This window comes from Crinia signifera, chromosome 2 (assembly GCF_055691185.1).
Source record: "Crinia signifera chromosome 2, ASM5569118v1, whole genome shotgun sequence".
NCBI classification, from domain to species: domain Eukaryota; kingdom Metazoa; phylum Chordata; class Amphibia; order Anura; family Myobatrachidae; genus Crinia; species Crinia signifera.
The window spans coordinates 225,243,404-225,264,449 of NC_139218.1; the positions used below are offsets into that span (position 1 = coordinate 225,243,404).

At 44.8% G+C, this 21,046-nt stretch overlaps 1 protein-coding gene across 1 annotated transcript in view; it reads left to right on the forward strand.

The window, feature by feature from the left end:
• Nucleotides 1-1,760: 1,760 nt before the first annotated feature.
• The window catches only part of POR (cytochrome p450 oxidoreductase), a 77,485-nt gene continuing 58,199 nt past the window's right edge, over nt 1,761-21,046 (forward strand). Inside the window, exons 1-2 of the mRNA XM_083173919.1 lie at nt 1,761-2,034; nt 2,596-2,644. The gene's annotated coding sequence lies outside the window, so the exon portion shown is untranslated. The remainder of the gene's footprint in view (nt 2,035-2,595; nt 2,645-21,046) is intronic.

Below are 21,046 nucleotides of genomic sequence, written 5' to 3' on the forward strand. Positions count from 1 at the left end.
AGGTGTACTGGGCAGTTGTGGCAGATGGGGATGCCACAATAAAGCATGGCAGAGCACAGAGGAGAGCTGGTCTAAAAGGCGGCCATCAGATAGGTCTGTCCACCACAAATTTTAAATATGTTTTTATCTATGGGCCAATGTACTTTATTTTTTAGCAACTGTGGGGACCAGTGTGATTTGTTTTTCATACAGTATGGGAGCCAATGTGTTTTTCCCTGTGGGGGTGATGGTGTGCCTTGGTAATTTTAAAATCTTGTTTGGAGAGTTGAAAAATGTTGAAAATCACTGATCTAGACGAAAGGGCGTACACAGGGCGATTTTAACTCCATTTCTAAGCGATCTGACTAGATTGCTTAAGGTGCGTACACACGGATAGATTTAGCCAATGATTCAATCTTGTTAAAGATTTCCTTTGAACTCCTGCACAAGCAATTTGGTGTCAAATGATGAACGATTGCGCAAACGATTACACATTAACGATTGATCTTTAACGATGGTGGAGGGGAGTGGGAGCCATTCAATTAGCCTTACAAAATCATTCATTGTGCATACACAACGATTGGTGCACATCGCTAACGATTGGTCTATAATCTTTCTGTATGCAGGAAAGATCATCAACCTCTACCAACGCATCGTCCGATATATCGTTTATACACACGGAGCGATTGGTTGTTTCAATCGGTCGGGAATGCCCAGATCTTTTGCCAAATCTATAAGTGTGTATGCACCTTTACAAATGGAGCACTGATAGCTCCATGTGTATGCAATGCAGCAATGGCGATGCATGGTCCCGCACGTTGCTATTGCACAATGTTTGCACTGGCGGGGCTTTGCATATGAAAAATAGGTAAAACCCTGCTCAGCTGTCTGGCAACGTGTACTCGGCAATTGTCCTTAAGCACTTCAATCAGCAAGAGAGACAGTTCGCACTGTGTGTACAGGCAGAGGCAGAACTCTGGGAGGCAATGGAGTAATCTGCCGCCGGGCTCCTGCTCCCAAGGGGGCACCTCTCCTTCCCTTTGAGTTTGAATCAGTTAATTGAAAGCAGTTGATATTGCTAATGTGGCTTACTCCCCCTTCTAACATCATTTTTGCAAGTGTCACACCCTGTATTAGACCCATGACCTTACTGGAGACAGACACCTACTGAATGAGCTATTTGGGGGGGCACCGTTACTTACCTTGCCTCCGGGCAACTGGGATGAACTTACGCCACTGTGTACAGGGCTTTAAGCCTTCCATCTGGGATACAAAAATTGTAACTCAGCCTCCCGGGGAGCTCAGACTAGTCTATGGGGGCCGAGTGCTGCACAACATCTGAACACTATAATTCCTTTTCTCCCAATTTACTGCTGCGTCTACATAGTGCTGAATATCCCCCTCAGGTCACTGCAGTCCCAGCCCAGTGACGAGTGAATGAAGTTGAAGTAGTATAAACAACGTGTTTCAGTTGTCATTGCTGCGGCTTTTTTTTGACACATTACTCATTACCTTCCAGCCCCGGTGACAGGGCGCTATTGCACATGTTGCACAGTATTGCAGCAACACGTACTGTAGCTGGGTATTACACAACCCTGGCGCAGTCCAGTGCTCACCTTTGGCCAACTTCTCCCAGCGTGACGTCACCCACCCTCATTCCACCGGCTCTCCCGAGAGCCAGTCACAAACAGCACTGCGAGCCAGTCATGAAGTGGGTGTGCCCAGGAGTGTACCAACGCGAGCGGGGCATGTAGGGGGGTGCGGGAGTGGCGGCGTGTGCTGCGCTCTCTACATTCTGCGACGTACACCGGCGTCCCCTGTATTGCCGGTACCAGGGAGCGTGGTTTGCTAATTATAACGGCGGTAGCGCCACCACACGGTGATTCACGCGGTGACTGCACTAAGTTTATAACGCAGTTCTCATACACCCCCTGTTTCTCCGCCAGAGAGTTGGCACTGTCCCTTAGTCAGCTGACGTGCTGGTGGTGTCAGGCCGAGGTGCAGAGATCATTGTTCTTCTTCCTGCTACCTGCGGCTTGGAGGGCACCGGTGCCGGTAAGTGGCTTGACGCGGCTCGTGGTAACTCTCCGTGGGGAACGCTCAGCTACGTGTATCGCCAGCGCTTGTTGTCAAGGAGACGCGACCCCTGCTAGGGCAGTCACGTGTCGCCGCAGGGTCCTAGCGCCGGCCCTGTTGTCACCAGGGACTTGCTGCTGACACTTTGACAGCCCACCTGAGTGAAGGGACTCTGAAAATTGATGAGAAAAACTAGGCCACATAGCAGTGTCCGTATGGGACCCACAGGGGATGCGCTGCTTTTGGTCATTACCACTGGTCTCCTTATTTTATAAAACCCTATTTTAATAATAATGTAATACATTGATGTATTGGTATTTATAGGTTAAATACTATAGGTCAACGTTCAACTGAGGCAGGATGTCCACGTATTACTAATCTATCCCACCAACGTGGATAATCGTGTTGTCAGTGTTACTTTACTGTGTATGGTGTTGCACAGCCCTACATGGTTTTAGATCCATTGCTGTGGCATTTCTCTATATAAAACGCTGGTGTTTGGAAGATATTACGTTTTTAATAAACATTCTTGTCTTATAGAAGGAGCTCCCCACGGACTTCTATATCATTGGAGAAAAAGAAAGTTAAGGTAAATGGTCCCCCTTTTTTTGTGGTAAATTACCGTAACTATGTATGCTCAAAAAGCAATAATCGAGGTAAAAGTAGCAAACTATATATTCTAAGATATGGAAATGGCTTATCCCCATTGTAAGGCCTTTTGCACACACCATTCGCATTCTCCCCCTTTGACTTTAAAGTGAGTACTGCTTGGTAGCTACAGTTATTTGGGTCTGATTGCGGTATAGATGTGTACACACTAGACCAGTGGTTTCCAAACTTTTTAAGTCCAAGGCACCCTTTGGGTCTCCATGACTTTTTCAAGGCACCCTTAAGCCAAAATAATTACTGAACTGTCCCTTTCACACCAAAGAAATACCTGTGTTAACGGCCCTAAACACAGTGATGCTGAAGCAATGCTAGATTACTCAGAATGCTTGAGCATGATCGCTTAAGCACAGCGATCTGTCAGGGCCAGTGTTCTCACCAGAGAGCATGCTGAATATTAATCCTCAAGTGATAGCAATGCTATGGCCCCTACACACAGAATGATTTTTAAGGGCATTATCTAAGCGATCTAGTGAGACTGCTTAGATCATGCCTGTATATCGCTATGTGTTTAGGTCCCATTATTCAGAAAATTACCGGGTTGAACTTTTTAACCCGGTAATTTGCTGCTCAGTGTGAAAGGGGCATTAGTCACTTCTACCCCTTTCACATTGCAAAAGCCAGGTTGCACCTGGGATTTGGACACTGGTCTCACCCCCTGCTTATTGCCAGGAGAGGCGCAGTGGTAGTGCGTCAGGCGAGGGAGGAGGCAGCACCGAGGTGACGCTGCTGACTTCTCTATAGACGGGAAAGGGACCCATGGTCGCTCAAGCCAGGTTACCCGTTCAGACTGCCAAGCAACCCGCTTTCAACCCAGGAATAACAATGCTTATACTTTGGGTCGGATTGCTGGACCCAGGATGTACAACATGGCCATTTCACACCGCAGGTCGACCCAGATTATTTTTGCAATGTGAAAGGGGTATTATAGCAGGCACCCCCCTCCTATAGATTTCCCTATGGAGCATCTCGCATATAACATCAATATTTTACTCACTTTTGCAGCCAGCTCCTCTGCCCAGCAAATTCCTTGGCCACTCAGCACACTTTAGTCTGCTTGCACCCACCACCCCCCTCACCGGCTGACTTAAGTCCCAAGTCAGGTGCGTAACTAAGACCTTGCGTGCCCCATAGACATTTTTTAAAGGGGCCTCCCCTTCATTGTCACTACTATGCACCTGGGGTGGGGGGAGAAATAGAGAGTAATAGGATTTAAGAGAAAAAGGGTGTTAGGGGGAAACTGGGTGAGATTCCCAAGAAAAATGTTGAGAGATGGCTGTTCAGAGGGGTAGGCACTGCCTGGAGCCAGCTGGGGCAAATTTTAACAGAGCAAGAGGGGTCTGCTACATCCTCCCACACTATGGTAGTCTGACACACAAATATACCAGACACACACACATATCTCACACACACACACACACACACACACACACACACACACACACACACCTCACACACACACATCTCACACACACACATCTCACACACATTGTACAGGGGCATAAACACTCACAACAGGAACCAGGGGCACATAAACACATACAGTACAAACATTGTGTAGGGAACAGGTTTGGGTAGGGGGGTGCACTGACAGTGACACACACTTTGTATAGGATACATGTGTTGTGATGGTCCAGGAGTGTAGACATACTGTTAACCAAACCCCCTTCCTGGCCCTTCCCTCCACCTTCAGGATGAAGGAGTACCTGCTGCGTGTCCCTAGAGGAGCGGTGCTTTCATGACTCATAAATCCACTGCGGGGACGGGAGTGATGTGTGGGATCTGGCTGGCAGCGGTATGGGAGATAGCGATATGACCGCTTAGGTGGCAGCGCTGCAGGCCTAGACAAGCGCTTTACGGCCAGCCCTGTGCAGAGCAGGGGGGAGGATTGGTAGGACACAGGCAGACGGCTGCTCTTCTTTGCCGCTAGCCAAAAGATGTGCTCCCCCCGCTGCCGGCTAGATACGTACTTACAGACTGCCCGACCCGCTTGTGTGTGTATATATATATATAAAAAAAAAAGACCGGTGGCTGCCAGGTTGTAGCAGCAGCACCCCTGTGACAGCACCGCGCCACCCCAGGGAGCCGCGGCGCACAGTTTGGGAACCACTGCACTAGACAATATTTTGAACTTTGTTCATGATAACAACATATTGTGACAACATTTTCATATTTGCTTTATTTATTTCTTTCTTTATTAAGTTTCTAATATTGCGCGTACATATTTCGCAGCACTTTACAGAGAATATTTGAACAGTCACATCAGTCCCTGCCCCAGTGGAGATTACAATTTATATTCCCTACCACATGTACATGCACACACAGACATACTAGGGTCAATTTTGTTAGAAGCCGAATAACCTACCAGTATATTTTTGGATAGTGGGAGGAAACCGGAGTACCCGGAGGAAACCCATGCAAGTACAGGTAGAATATACAAACTCCGCACAGTTGGGGCCATCGTGGGAATCAAACCCATGACCTCAGTACTGTGAGGCAGTAATGCTAACCATTGCACCATCTTTACTGCCCAATGATATTGTCTAGTGTCTGTATATTGTTAAGACAGTGACAAAAGGGTTGACATATGATATTTTGTAACTAGCAAAGCTCAACATGAGGTTTTTCTAAATTTTTGTGTGTCAATGTCGACATGGACCCCCAATTAGTGGAACGCATACCCTTACATGGCTCTCTTTGCTTGCCATGCTTCAGGCCTGTTGCCACACTACTCAGCACACTTTACCGTTCTCGATTTTAGTCCATGTGCATGGTCAAGTGTGGAAAACAAAAAAGGCCAAAAAACCTCATGTTGACCTCTCCATGTGTCACCCTATTGCATGGTGACCTTTTGTCATTGTAGACATAGTGCATGTCGACCTATATACTGTCTATCCAAACACTAGGTCTATCAACCGGAATCACTGCTTTCTTTGCGGACTGCAGCTGATGATTGTATGGTCTGCATTAAAAGTTTCACTGGTGCCGAGTATGGGATTCTCATGTTTCCAGGTTTCATCTTGCTAAGCCTTTAAATGTTATCAAGATCTGAAATGTGAGATAACAGGTGCTTACACAAGCACCAACAATGACCTACCGGCATTACATAATACACGTCTGATGCCTGCTTACTCGAGGGGTCCTAATCTGCGAGACCGATTGGTGAAACTTGATGTTTCTGATCTAACTAAACCCACCGTGCCCACACATTTCATGACCAAAGCATCGGGTTGTTACCGATGTACAGGGTGCACAACTTGTGGATCCCTTTTAACTGGCAGCTACTTTCTGCACCCCTACAGCGGCAAGAAATTTACTATCAGACATGTGGTGACCTGTACTTCTAAATTTATTGTGTATCTCCTATACTGCCCTTGTGGGTATGTATATGTTGGCAAGATGGAGACCACGTTTAGGGAGCGCATGACGAACCATAGAGCTGCCATTAGGGCAGCACTTCTTAACGGTAAGGCTGAGATGCCTGTGCCAAGAAATTTTTTGGATGCCGGGCACTCTGTGGCCAGTTTACGCACCAAAATCATAGACCACATGCCCCCGTTGAGGCGGGGAGGTAACAGAGGAAAGTTGCTCTTACAATGTGAGAGCAAATGGATCATGAAGCTAGATACTCTAGGCGTGGTCTTAATGAAAAGGTGAGGCTGAATAAAGACTTGCGTCCATCTACTTCAACCTATTTTTTTTAATTATTATTATTTAAATTCTATTATATTGATACTCACTGGTGGTAAATAATTTGACAACCAATATAAATGATGATTTCTTGTCAGAACTTTGACCTGCAATGGTAACTAGTCCTTGTAGTTGGACTGGCAGTGCATGACACTTGATTCTAACGCATTAACTTAAAGGTCCATACACACTGGGCGATTATGCCCAGTGTGTATGGACAGCGATGTCAACTGTCATCGCTGGGGGGGAAGCCACTCAGTGCATACACACTGAGCCACTTTCCTCCAGTGCGGTCAGCGGAAGGCAGACTGCTTTCCATAGCGCAGCGCTATGGCGAAAATGATGTCGGAGCCCGCTTCACTGCTCATTGCCGGGCCATGCACACTTGGTGTTTTGAGCGACTTTCAGCTCAAAATCGCCCAGTGTGTATGGGCCTTAAGAGATGTACACAGGCAATTTTTACTAAAGCCCTGGCACATGGGGTGCCATCCCTATATACTGAGCGAGGTGCTTAAGCCCAGATCACTCAGCACACAAGCAATGCACCTGTGATCTGTGCTGAGTAGTGATACTGTCTCTCTGCGGGAAATGGCTACGCACAGAGCAGATGGACTCTTGTGATAAGTCCTGTAGCTAATTGAAAAATGCCACTGCGTAAGTGATTATTTAGACTTTTTGTGGCGGCCAAAGTAATTAGCTGTGTAAAGGGACTAAACCAAATGGGCTCTCGAAAAACTTTTGCCCACCACATCAGGATGCCTTGAGTAGAAATGTAGTGGTGAAACAAATTAAATATTGCTGCGTGGCACACTCTAGTGCACAGGTCTTCAACCTGTGGCCCTCCAGATGTTGTGGAACTACATGTCCCAGCATGCCCTGACAGTTTCGGCATGCTCTTATAGGAAAATAATGTGGCAATGCACGTTGGAACATGTAGTTTCACAACATCTGGAGGGCCACAGGTTGAAGACCCATGCTCTAGTGGCAGTCACAAAAAAAAAAAAAAATTAATCGCCCCTTAGCTGTAGTGGTGATGATGAGGTTTTTTTTTTAAAATATATAGATATCTCTCTCTCAACCAAACCCCTTCTTTTTCACGCTAAATTCTGAAAGATTATTAGTTTGCTGCCTGTTTCCACAATACCCCTGTTGGCTAAGGGGAGTTAGAAAAGATACCAGAACAAGTGTGGAATGGCACACTTCTCAACTTCAATCCATAATATATTAAACAAAGTCCATAACTTAGTGTTGTTCTCTTTATTAAAAGTATTTTAAGAAAAAGCATGCTGTTTTCACCCAATGCGTTTCGCGCAACATTCAGATTCCTCAGGGGTATCAGCTACAAAGCATAAACAAATATCATACACACAATTAATACATAAACAGATTAAGAAATCATTTTACATAAAAAATGGACAGTCAAGATCACCTCTACAAGAGGATGTGAAATAATAAAGGAGCAGTTTATAAAACAAAAAAATAAAAAATATATAATTTAACCTCCAATCACAATTTTTATAAACTACAGTTTGATTATACACCATCATAATTATACTGTCTTAATTAAAAAACATCTTAAAAATATTCAAATAGATAGTTTAGAGCAGGCATGTCCAACGCTGGCCCTCCAGATGTTGTGAAACTACACATCCCAGTATGCTTTGCAATAGTTTTAGCGTTCTCTAATAGCAAAACTGTGGCAAAGCATGCTGGGATGTGTAGTTTCACAACATCTGGAGGGCCAACGTTGGACATGCCTGGTTTAGAGCCATTGTAGGAGGTAGAAATAAGTGGTATTGGCTCATAAACTAAATTGAAGACTTTATAAGTGGAGTATAACTGTTGAACAGATAATACATTTGTGCTGGGGTTTGCAGACATATGTTTATACATATATTTTCACGTATCTCACTGCAAGGTGTAGAAAAACTACAAACAAAGTGGAAAGTGTGCGATTCTATCCTCTAAGCCGAAGGAGAAGGGCACCCAACCCATGCTACTGTCTCAATCCGTTGATAACTGGACCGAAATGACCCCCTACCCAGTGAATAAATATACAACTATACATATACTTGTAAAACATGTGATAAACCCCTTCAGTGGCAGTCCCGGAAAATTTCCGGCCACGCCACAAATGTACAGGTGTGCGCCAGTGGTGCCTGCAGGTGTGCACCACTGGCGCATCACCTCACCAGCGACCCCCACCAGGCAGCTCCCTCCCCACCTCCACTGTAGTAACACCCTTCGTTCCGGCGATCGTACGCAGGAGCTCCCCTGCCGTCTCCATTACTTCGGGAGAGAGGGTGGCAGGCTCTGAGATGTTCGGCATGGCTTGGGGGACTCTGGATCGCTCGGGTGTACCGGCGCCCAAATCCTCTTGAGCCGCCCCAAACATCTCCGATCCTGCTGCCGGTCAGTGTGCTTGTATGATTGACAGCGGCACTGAAGACCGCTGGAGCGGAGGGGCTGGGGAGGTTCACAGGAGGTTTTTCTGGGACAAAAAAAACATGTCCTATTTAGGTACTCCTGCCCCAGAAAAACCCACCACTGAAGGGGTTAAACTTGTAAATCCTACTAATTGCTAATCCTGTCAAAACAAAGTCTGATATAGTCTGATTTATTCCCTGCGTAGGGGCCATTTCGGGCCAGTTATCAACTGATTGAGACAGTAGCATAGACTGGGTTCCCTTCTCTTTCGTCTTAGAGGAAAGAATTGCACACTTTCCACCTTGTTTGTAGTTTTCCTACAACTTTATTCTATAAAGAGAGTGAGTGGGTGTGATAATTTTACCAGGCTCCAGAGAATGGGTTAAAATTATATGGAAATTTATTGTAAAGAATAAATATACTTCTACTTCTAAAAAAGGAGGGATGAGTCCTTATTCCGAAGGGTAATTGGAGCCAGCAAGGGATATTACGTGTCAGGGATGCAGTCCGGAAGTGCACCCTGCAATGGCCCCAAATACCTTAGCACTTGGTAGGTTCACCTAGTTCAAGTCCAGTCAGTCAGTCACTGCTGCTGACGCGTTTCGAGCATCAGGTGGTCTTCTTCCAGGGCAAAGTGGCTTCAAATACCCTTAGGGGTAAGGACTCATCCCTCCTTTTTTATAAGTACATGTTATTCTTTACAATAAATTTCCATATAATTTTAACCCATTCTCTGGCGCCTGGTATTTAAATTATCACACCCACTCTCTCCATATACATCCAAGGTCTGAGGGAGACCTTGAAGTGATAACCAAAAGGCAGCCTAAGAAGGAGCGCAGGACATTTGATACTCAAATTCACCACTCTAGTTATTCTATAATGGTTTGTGTTTACAACCTTGCAGTGAGATACGTGAAAATATATGTATAAACATATGTCTACAAACCCCAGCATGAGTTTATCAACAAAGTTATACTCCACTTATAAAGTCTTCAATTTTGTTTTTGAGCCAATACGACTTATTACTACCTCCTACAATGGTTTTAGAGTCTAAACTATCCATTGGAATATTTTTATGATGTTTTTTAATTAAGACAGTATAATTATGATGGTGTATAATCAAACTTTAATTTATAAAAATTGTGATTGGAGGTTGTTATATATATATTTTTTTTTTTTTATAAACTGATCCTTTTATTATTTCACATCCTCCGATGTATGAATACCTCTTGTAGAGGTGATCTTGACTGTCCATTTTTTTATGTAAAATGATTTCTTAATCTGTTTATGTATTAATTGTGTGTGATATTAGTTTATGCTTTGTAGCTGATACCCCTGAGGAAGCCCCTCATTAGGAGAAACGCGTCGGATGAAAACAGCATGTTTTGTCTTAAAAGACTTTTAATAAAGAGAATAACACTAAGTTATGGACTTTGTTTAAAATATTATGGTCTGAAGTTGAGAAGTGCGCCATTTCACACTCGTTAATAAATAAATAAATAAAAAAAAAAAAAAAAAATATATATATATATATATATATATATATATATATATATATATATATATATATATATATATATATATATATATATATATATATATATATATTTTTTTATATATCCTGTTTTATTTTTAATTCAGAAACCATACATAAATGTCCATCTGTATCTCAAATTTAGGGAACACACTTATAACATGAGATATTGCCTGTGTTATCTCAGAATGTCACCATTCCCATAGTTTGGTATGAGAATGGTAGTCTTGTGGAAAGCGCTACAGAGAGCCTAGAACACCTCAAAGATCGTTGTTTTTTTTTTCTTTCCTATTACTGAGCACAGATGGTTAAATAAAATTGACTGAGGCACTAATTAGGTCACCTGTGGCCAAGCATGGATTCTTAGGCTTGGGTCACATATAGTGTCAAGCAGGTGCCATTCAGTGGGACCTGCTTGGCCACAAGGCTGTGGGGGGTCACCCACACCATTGTGGCCATATACTGCAGAACAGCGGCACTGTGTGAATACATACATTACAAAATGTTGTCGCCCTGAAATTCTGTGATCTCGCTGTCCAGTCCCACTGCAGCATGCTGCGTCCCCACTGAGAATGTGTGGGCAGCCACATAGGAGCCTGTGTCCTTCTAGCCAAGCGGGTCCTGCTAAATGGGACCTGCTGGGACCTGCTGCGCTGCTATGTGTGGCCCCAGCCTTGTGTGCCCCTTAGAAACTCCATGCTAATCTTTGATCACCAATATGTAGTTAATGTGTAGGAAAACCTGTAAGTGGAATCTTTGTGATTATTGGTGAAATGGATAATTTTATTTTCTGGAGTAACTCATCATGTGTAACATGTTAAATTTCACTGATACTGCATCCTGGGGCAATAAATAGCAGCAATAAGTGGTGCTCTAGACCCTGCAGTTCCCAAACTTTATTTTCTCTCCTGTACCCCTTTATTATGTTTTTAATTTGTTTACCCCCTCCTCTCAATTTGAAAAATCCACAGTCTTTGAGTGGAGTGGAAGTAAACTGTATGCCCATCCTTTATGTGTGTACTTCTATAAAGGAATAGTGTGTGGGGTCCGGAATCTAGTCCCCCTGTGTCTGGCCGCTGGCTGTGTACGGTCTCCGGGGTTCATGCTAACGCCTGTAGGATTAATTCTGCTGCTTCCTCCACCCATGTCAGTGCGAGGCAGATGAATGCTGATATCTGAGGGCAGCGCTGGTAGCTCCCAAGTGGATTGCTGCAAAAACATGAGGAGATGCCAGTGAAGCTGCAAATGGAACTGGAAGTGACGCCATGTGGTTCATCTCCCATGGCAATGAGAGAATTCTTCCTCTTCTGCCATTACCAATATTATTAAAAGTACAGTAGGTCATCTTGTATAAAATGGAGACCACCAGAAAAGATTAAGCAAAATTTTCGCACAAGCACATTAAAACTAAAGGCCCATACACACTAAGCAATTTTCAGCTGAAAATCACTCAAAATAGCTGTTTTGAGCAATTTCCACCTGAAAGTATTCAAGTGTGTATGCCCCAGGGACATCTAACCAGCGATGATGCGAGCTCCCACATCATCGCCAGCGAGGTGGACTGTCGGCTGGTTTTACCAGCACATCTTGCGATGATGGCTGGTTTCAGCCCAGCTGACTGCCCCACTCCCTCCTCCTGTTTCAGATCATACTCACAGCGCTGAAGGACTGCCCCGCTTCTCCGCACAGCTCTGCCATAGTACTCCTGCCCAGCCACAAAGTCAGCTGGCACACACCCCTCCCGGCTTCCACCTGCCCTGCTCCCTCTGCCTCCCTTCGCCCTGCTCCACACTGAGCACACACTGGCCACCAATGTTTTGGTTATTACCCAGTAATATATACTGGCACCACTACCCTCCAATGATTGTTTATTAGCCAGTAATCTATACATTGCTAGCACAGGCCAGCAAAGTATATAGTATTGGCACCTCTGGCCACCAATGATTATTTACTGTATTAGCCAGTAATATGTACATTGCTGGCACAGGCGAGCAATGTATATAATATTTGCACCACTGCCCACCAGGGGTTAAAGTGAACAGGGCAGAACTGCATTCTGTCAGTTAAGTTTGGAGGCGGGATGGCTCTGCCTCGGTCTGCTCATCTGACAGCCGTGCAGAGCGGTGGGATTCCTGGCTTTCAGAGCAGGTCCATCCGTCCGCCCATTATCTAAATATGCTTGTAATGAAAGATTTTCAGCAAAGACTTTCGGTCCATACACACTGGGAGATTTTGCCCAGCGTGTATGGACAGCGATGTTCGCTGTCATTGCTGGGGGGAAAGTCGATCAGTGCATACACACTGAGCAGCTTTTCCCCTGTCTGGTGCTGTCAGCAGGTGGGGGGTGGACGGCTTTGCATAGCGCAAAGCAATCCTCAAAGTGGGGGCGGAAGAAAAAGCCCTACAGAATACCCAAGCCTCCATTCTAGCAAGAAATACCTCTAAGAATTTGACTTTTTCGGTTGATTATGCACCTATTTTTGTATCAAAATTTAACACCCATTCCAAGGAACTTAAGAAAATAATCACTAAGAACCATAGGATACGTTTGAGTGAAAATTTTTGGTTGAAGCCTTGGAGGAACATCCAAAGATAGTCTTTAAGAAAAATAGAACTCTCAAGGATGCTCTTGCACCAAGCCATTTTCCCTTGAGTAGAGAAGAGAACGATAGTAGGAATACTAAACAATTGAATAGGTTTCAAATATTTGAGGTCTAAGTGCATTACATGCAATTTTATAAAAAGTGGCACCCAGCTTGTGTCTTCAAATATATAGGCGTATTTCACTCCATTAACCACTACATTAATTGTTCCTTATCCTACATCATTTATTAAGTTACTTGTCCTTGCGGAGTACAGTATGTTGGCCGCACTACTAAATCGCTGAACACAAGATTTTTGGAACATAGAAGAAACGGGCTCAAGGGAGTTTTAACTCGGCTTGTCTCGCCACATTAAATTTAAGCACCAAGGTAATATCGACAATCTAACAGTACAAGGTATAGAAATGATTGACTCCACCCCCAGAGGAGAAGATAGATTTAATCTTTTATGTAAAAAAGAAGCTTAGTGGATCTGTGCATTAAATACATATCCAGCAGGCCTTAACGAATGCATCAAATTGAATAATGTTTAGATAGATCTGCATCACCATTTCTACTTCATGACTCTTTAGTGCATAACTTAATTGAAGCGTTTCATGTAAGATCTCTTTATGTCTTTGCCTCTTTATATAACATTTAATCATAGATTATTCTATCAATTGTATGATATAGGATAGAAGGGGGGGGGGGGCCCTTTACCTACATCCAGCACTCTGTTTTTCTTACAGTGGTGGCATAGTTATTGCTTTATTGCTATTTCTGTTGTCATTATCTTATCGTGTGTGTATGTGTGTGTGTATGTATGTATGTATGTATGTATATATATATATATATATATATATATATATATATATATATATATATATATATATATATATATATATATATATATATATATATATATATATATATATATATATATATATATATATATATATATATATATATATATATATATATATATATATAGACTTCTTGGGGTGGACACAGCACTCCAGACACGTAGATCTTCAAACGTATAAAGTTTTATTCAAGATGGCAACGTTTCAATGCGAGTGCATTATCGTCAGGCTCCCACTCGCATTGAAACGTTGCCATCTTGAATAAAACTTTATACGTTTGAAGATCTACGTGTCTGGAGTGCTGTGTCCACCCCAAGAAGTCTACATACCCCTTTGACACCGGCACCCGACCAAGCAACGATTGAAGGGAAGCTGTGCCCGGCATACAAAAAGTATGTGTATATATATATATATATATATATATATATATATATATATATATATATATATATATATATATATATATATATATATATATATATATATATATATATATATATATATATATATTGTGACGGGGGTGGCGTTCCTCCTGTCAATTATTTGGGGAAAGCATTGTAAGGGACACCACATCAAATTGTCTGGAGGAAAATTCCATCATCCATCCCCCTCTCCCCACAATGAACTGTGGACTCTCATTATGGCGATGTTGCAATAACTGGATGCAGCCTTTTCAATTTACCTGTTTTCTCTTTCAATGGTCCTGGTGACACAGCTTCACATTGGGATGTAGGAGGGTCCGCAGGAGCCAGGCACCTATCCTAAAGCTTTTGGAGGGTAGGCTCCTCCCCTACTGCATCCCAGATTCCTCAGTTCGTGTTAGGTGCCCACTGGAGTGGGTGCTATTCTAAAGGGCTGCCGGAGCAGCCGAAGGAGTAGAGTTAGTTAGGGTTTTTATTATTTTATTAACTTTTACACTAGCTAGGTAGGCACAGTGTGAGGATTCTCATTAGTGAATCCTCACACTGCTAGCGCAGCAGGAGCTGACAGAAGCGCGTCCTGTCAGCTCACTGTGCACATGGGAGACGCTGTCTGGCCTCCCTGTGCAGCGCTTACAGCTTCTTTTAAGAAGCTGCCTGGGCTCCGGAGCGCTCTGAAACCGGCTTCACGCTAGGTGGGGATCATGGGGGACAGGCGCTCCGTGATGGCGGCGGCCATTTTATGCGGAGCTTACACACTGAGCTCCTAATATGAGAGGACAGCAGTGTTGTTACAGGCATGTTCCGAGTGGTCCCCAGCTGAGGGGGAGATACTGGAACTAGGAGATCCTACAATGGGAGCGGCTGTCTGGGGGTAGTTGGCGCCAAAAGTCACAGACCCCGCAGCAGCAGGGACTTGGTCCCTTCCCTCACTCTGTTTTGGCGCCATTCAGAACTCTTGCAGCGGAGCTGAGCTGGCTTACAGATCCTGACAGAGTGATTGGATTTCCTGGGCATCGCTTTCCCCATTCTGAAGACTACAGAAAGCTAAGTGAACTGAGTATATTGGTTCTGTATATAATGTCTGTACATTTAATGCTGTGACTGTGTTAATTGAGAACATCATGTCTGAGCAACAGTCTGTGGTTTTGGGGGAGGGAGCCTTAAATGCATTGAGCGCTTGCAGTGGTTGTACACTGAGATTTGTCCCTGAGCAGATAAGGGGGGGCTTATGTATTTATCGCGCTGCTGTGAAACCCATGGGGAGTGAACCCCAGAGGGTAGTGCATCGGAGCTTGCGTGGGCTAAGCCCTGGGCAGGTCTGAAAATGCTTTGGTGCATTACTGGACAGGCAGAGTGATGGCTGGTAACTTCCCTAGACCATTGCCATTCTCTCAGCAATCCCCTAGCTCTTTGCCTCGGACCCAGACAGATCCTGATTTATTACAGGTCATGCAGGATACTGCTATGGGAATCAGCAGGTTTAAATTACTTGTTGGACAAGTTTTATGGTTATTCTGTGGGGACCCCTAAAAGGTCTTATTCAGTGCCATTATTAGCTGCTGATGAGGAAGGATAGTACACAGACATACCAATCAGGGTGATGTTTTCTGAAGAGTCCTCAGCCTCAGGGGTAGAGGATTTTATTACTGCTGTTAAACAGGCATTAAATTTGTCTGTGAAGGATAAACTCCTGCAAAGGTTGTTTTTTATGAGACAGCGTAAAGAAACTGATATCTCCCTGCAAAGGGGCCTGGAAAACCCCTGATAAAAGGCTTCAGATACCTAAAAGATTTCTAAGCCTGTACCCCATGCCTGAGGCGCATGCTGACCTCTGGAAAAAAGTTCCAGTGGTAGATGCTTCTGTGGCACGTGTATCAAAGCCACAGGTGGAGCCACTGTGCTACGAGTACAAGGGGTAGCAGCGTTTAAGGACCCCGTAGACAAAAAGCTGGAGGGTAACCTCAAGGCAATATTTGAAGGGGTGGGATACACCATACGCCCTCTAATTGCTTCAGCCTGGGTCTCTAAGGCCATGATCGTGTGGGCCAGAAATTTGTGCACTATTTTACACGCTGACCCTTGTGTGTTATTGCTTGCAGAGAAGCTTAAAAGCGGCTGTAGAGCATGTATTGGAGTCTGAGAGGAAGCTCTCAAAATGGCTGCCAGAGTTTCCACAGTGTCTGTAAATGCCAGGAGAGTTCTCTGGCTTAAGGCTTGGGAGGCAGATAATGTGTCTAAAAAAGCCTTAGAGGCATTAGCTTTTAAAGAAAAGCTGTTATTTGCTTCTGAACTGGAAGAGATTATTAAGCAGGCCACAGGTGGCAAAAGCACTTTCCTGCCAGTCCCTGCAGCCAAGCAGACATCAAGGTTTTCTGCTTTCAGGCCGGCCTTGCGGCCCTCCTTTAGAGGAGGTGCGTCTTTTCGAGGGCAGCCCTTCAGTGGAAAGGTCAAAATGTCTAAATTTGGTTCCTTTCATAAGAAACCAAACACAAAAGGAGAGGACAAACCCTCTGCATGACTGCCAAGGGTTTTGCCCGGCGGTGGTCAAGATGGGGGGACATCTGACACTGTTCAAAGACGCATGGGCATTGTTAGACCGGGATTCTTGGGTGTTAGAAATTATAACCCAGGGTTACAGAATTCCCTTCAAAGGTCTTCTTCCAAGAAGATTCATTCCCACGCCAATACCAAAGGGGGCTCGGCTCCGTACAACTCCCTTGGGAGCGGCTCATTCTCTTTTAGAGAAGGGTGTGGTGATCCCGGTCCCCAGAGCGGAGTGGGAAAAAGGCTTTTATTCCACTCTGTTTCTGGTGTTCAAACCAGACGGGTCTTTCAGACCCATTCTCAATTTAAAGTCGTTAATTATCCATTTGTGGGTAGACCATTGCAAAATGGAGTTTCTACGGTCAGTGCTGTTAAGCTTGGACCAGGGAGAATTTTTATGGATGTCCAGGACGCCTACCTTCATGTTCTTGTTCACCCAGGACATCAGGCTCTATTGAGGTTTGTGATAGGAGACCATGCACATTGCAATTCCAGGCGTTGCCCTTCGGCCTGGCCACAGTGCCAAGGGTATTCACCAAGATAATGTCTGTAATGGCGGCTGTGCTTCGACTGAGGGGAATCACGGTGATCCCATATTTGGACGACCTGCTGTTCAGAGCGGAGTCAGCAGACATGTTGAAGAGTCACTTGGCAGAAGCCATCGGGTTTTTTGCAGGCTCACGGCTGGCTTTTAAACTTACAAAAGTCTCAGTTGGTGCCGTCACAGAGACTCCGATTCTTGGGGGTCATTCTGGTTACCCATCTACATCGGGTATTTTTACCGGAGGCAAAGGCCAGGGATCTGGTTGCCTTAGTCCAGGAGATTCTCAGCTCTCGGAGCACATCAGTATGGAGGTGCCTCAAGCTGCTGGGGAAGATGGTGGCGTCTTTAGAGACGCGGCAGTTTGCCAGGTTCCACTCTCGGGTGTTCCAGTGGAACATCTTGACGGCTTGGTCAGGAAACACACAGACCATGAAATCCGAACAGATAGTGCTGTCTTCGGAAACTCGAGCCTCCCTGAAATGGTGGACAGACGTGGACTCCCTTCAGTGGGGTCGGTCACTGCAGTCCTGGAGCTGGCTGGTAGTCACTACCGACGCCAGTCTCAGGGGCTGGGGGGGCAGTAGTCTTGGACCTGCGTCTGCAGGGCTTGTGGACTCCAGAGGAATCTGCCTTACTGATCAACATCTTGGAACTGAGAGCTGTGTGGAAAGTGATTTCTCTAGCGGGAGACAGGTTACAGAGGCTCCCTTTAAGGATTCAGACCGACAACGCCACAGCTGTGGCGTATCTGAATCACCAGGGAGGCACACGCAGCAAACTGGCCATGGGGGAGGTGTCCAGAATCCTCTTGTGGGCGGAACAGTATGTTCCAGCCTTATCAGCTATATTCATACCAGGAGTGGAGAATATAGAGGCAGACTTCCTGAGCAGGGAGGAGCTGAAGGATGGGGAATGGAGCCTAAATCCTCAGATATTTCATCAAATTACCTTGAAGTGGGGAAACCCGGATGTGGACCTGATGGCATCCAGATTCAACCATCAGGTGCCCAGGTTTTATGCCAGGACGAGGGACCCACTGGCAGAAGCAGTGGATGCCATGACTATCCCCTGGGAGGGGAATCTTCTTTATGTTTTTCCGCTAGTCCCAGTGCTGGCGAGAGTGTTGAAAAGGATACAGGCCCAGGCAATTCCAGTGATTTTAGTGGCCCCAGATTGGCCAAGGAGGTCCTGGTACTCGAGGCTTCAGAGATTGTCTGTGGACTAGTGGCGTCTACCTCTGAGGTCAGACCTTCTAAAACAAGGATCATCCAACCATCTGGATTCAGCTCGATTAATTTTGACGGCCTGGTTGTTGAAACCGCCATTTTGAGGAATAAAGGATTCTCAGAGGCAGTGATTAACACAATAATTAAAGCCATAAAGTCAGTGTCTTCTGCAAATTACTATAGGGTCTGGAAGACCTATATTCGATGGTGTGAAAGACAGAAGTCATACACATCACGCTTTAAATTGGAAAATTGTTGGAGGTTTTGCAGGTTGGCTTTTCCTCCGGGTTTAAGCTTTCAGTCACTCAAAGTACAGATCTCGGCCTTGTCAATTTACTTCCAAAGAAGGATTGCATTGTTAACGGAAGTACAGAACTTCCTGCAGGGGGTGTCTCGATTGAAACCTCCATACAAGCAACCAGTAGCACCATGGGATTATCTCTGGTTTTGGAGTGTCTTCAAAAGGCACCTTCTGAACATTACGGTCGGCTGACCTTAGATTCCTTACATGGAAACTGGTATTTTTGTTGGCAGTGGCGTCTGCAAAAAGAGTATCGGAGTTGGGAGCCTTGTCCGGCAAGGCTCCCTTCCTTATATTTCATGATGATAGGGCGGTCCTTCGGACAGTACCCCAATTTTACCAAAAGTAGTCTCTGCTTTTCATCTAAATCAGGAGTTAGTTCTGCCTGTTTCAACCCCCAGAGGGTTCAAGAAAAAGGGACAAATTGAGGAATTTGGATGTTGTGCGCGCTTTGCGCATTTATGTGGACAGAGTTAAAAGTGTCAGAAAGACTGATACTTTGCTTGTTTTGTATGATATACATAATAATGGTTGGCCTGCTTCTAAGCAGACCGTTGCTAGGTGGTTGCGCTCTATTATAGCGTTTGCATATACTAAAGTTGGTAGGCCTGTGCCAGCCAGAATTAATGCGCATACCACCAGATCAGTCACCACCTCTTGGGCGGTTCGACATGGGGCAACAGCTGAGCAGGTTTGCAGGGCTGCCACTTGGTCTTCTGTTCATACTTTTGCCAAATCCGATAGGTTCCATGAGTTTGCGTCGGTGGACGCATCATTCGGGCGAGCAGTGATGAGAACTGCAGACCTGAGCGTACCCACCCAAAAGGACCGGCTCTGGAACGTCCCAATGTGAAGCTGTGTCACCAGGACCATTGAAAGAGAAAAAGGGATTTTTGTAAGAACTTACCGTTCGAATCCCTTTCTCTGATATGGTCCTGGTGACACAGCGATCCCTCCCTTACGCTCAGTAAGTATGCCAGTGTTCATGATGTTTCATGTTATAATTGGTTGAAAAAGTTAAATTTAAAAATGTGCATATAATATGTGCAGGCGTTGTACTGAGTTAATGTATTCCAGTGGCTTTGAAAGATTGAACTGAGGAATCTGGGATGCAGTAGGGGAGGAGCCTACCCTCCAAAAGCTTTAGGATAGGTGCCTGGCTCCTGCGGACCCTCCTACATCCCAATGTGAAGCTGTGTCACCAGGACCATATCAGAGAAAGGGATTCGAACGGTAAGTTCTTACAAAAATCCCTTTATTTTTAACATTGATGTTTTATGTACACTCTTGCTATTTTTAGTGTGATATATGTACTAATTAAAGTGCTTTTGCATTTATTACCAACCTTGTTCTGCCATCAATTCAGCGCAATCCATACCCCTACATTTGTTTCTATACAGGGACTGACCATCCCTATTTCAGATTGCTGCTGGCTCAGCAACTCACACAGGCACCCCACCAGTTTCTCTGGTACCTGTTTTGTAATGGGCACTGTAATGGGCAATGCAGTGTGTGACATCATTTTAATTGGCATTACAATGTATGACAATGTGTATAGGGCATTAGGGTGTTTTTAATCCTGGCACAGGATATGCTATGCCCGGTTGTACCAGTATTTTGATCCCGGGTCCAACCCTTTCACAATAAACCTGTGTCGCCCATTATGCACAGGGCGTCCCGGATTTAACCCTTCTTATAACCTAGGTTAAAATACCAGGTTGGTTGAGCTGGTTATTAAGTTTGATGCTTTCTCATCGCACCTCGACTCTACAATAACCTTGGTTCTAAATGCGGTCTGAAAAGGCTATGAGCGGTTCTGCCCTGCGCAATGTGTACAAGTGGCACTACTATGTGGTGTAATGTGAATATCATTCCCACAAAGCTTTGACCTCAATCTTTGGCACCCACCTTTGGCACACACGTTTCCTCTTTTCGGTATGGGGGGGAGGGGGTCCAAAGCATATTTCTGCACCTGGGCCCACATCTCACTAGTTCCGCCTCTGCCCCCAGCTGAAATAAACACCCCAGCTCTAGAAGCATTTTTAACAGGATACCCTTCAATATGTTTTCTTTGGGGCCCCATAAAATTCTGGCTATAGTGTTCTACTAATTTAAGAAACAATGTAAAAAGTCCTAGTATACTTAATTTTTTTATTGGAGCTTTGATTTAATGGGATAACGTATACAGACCA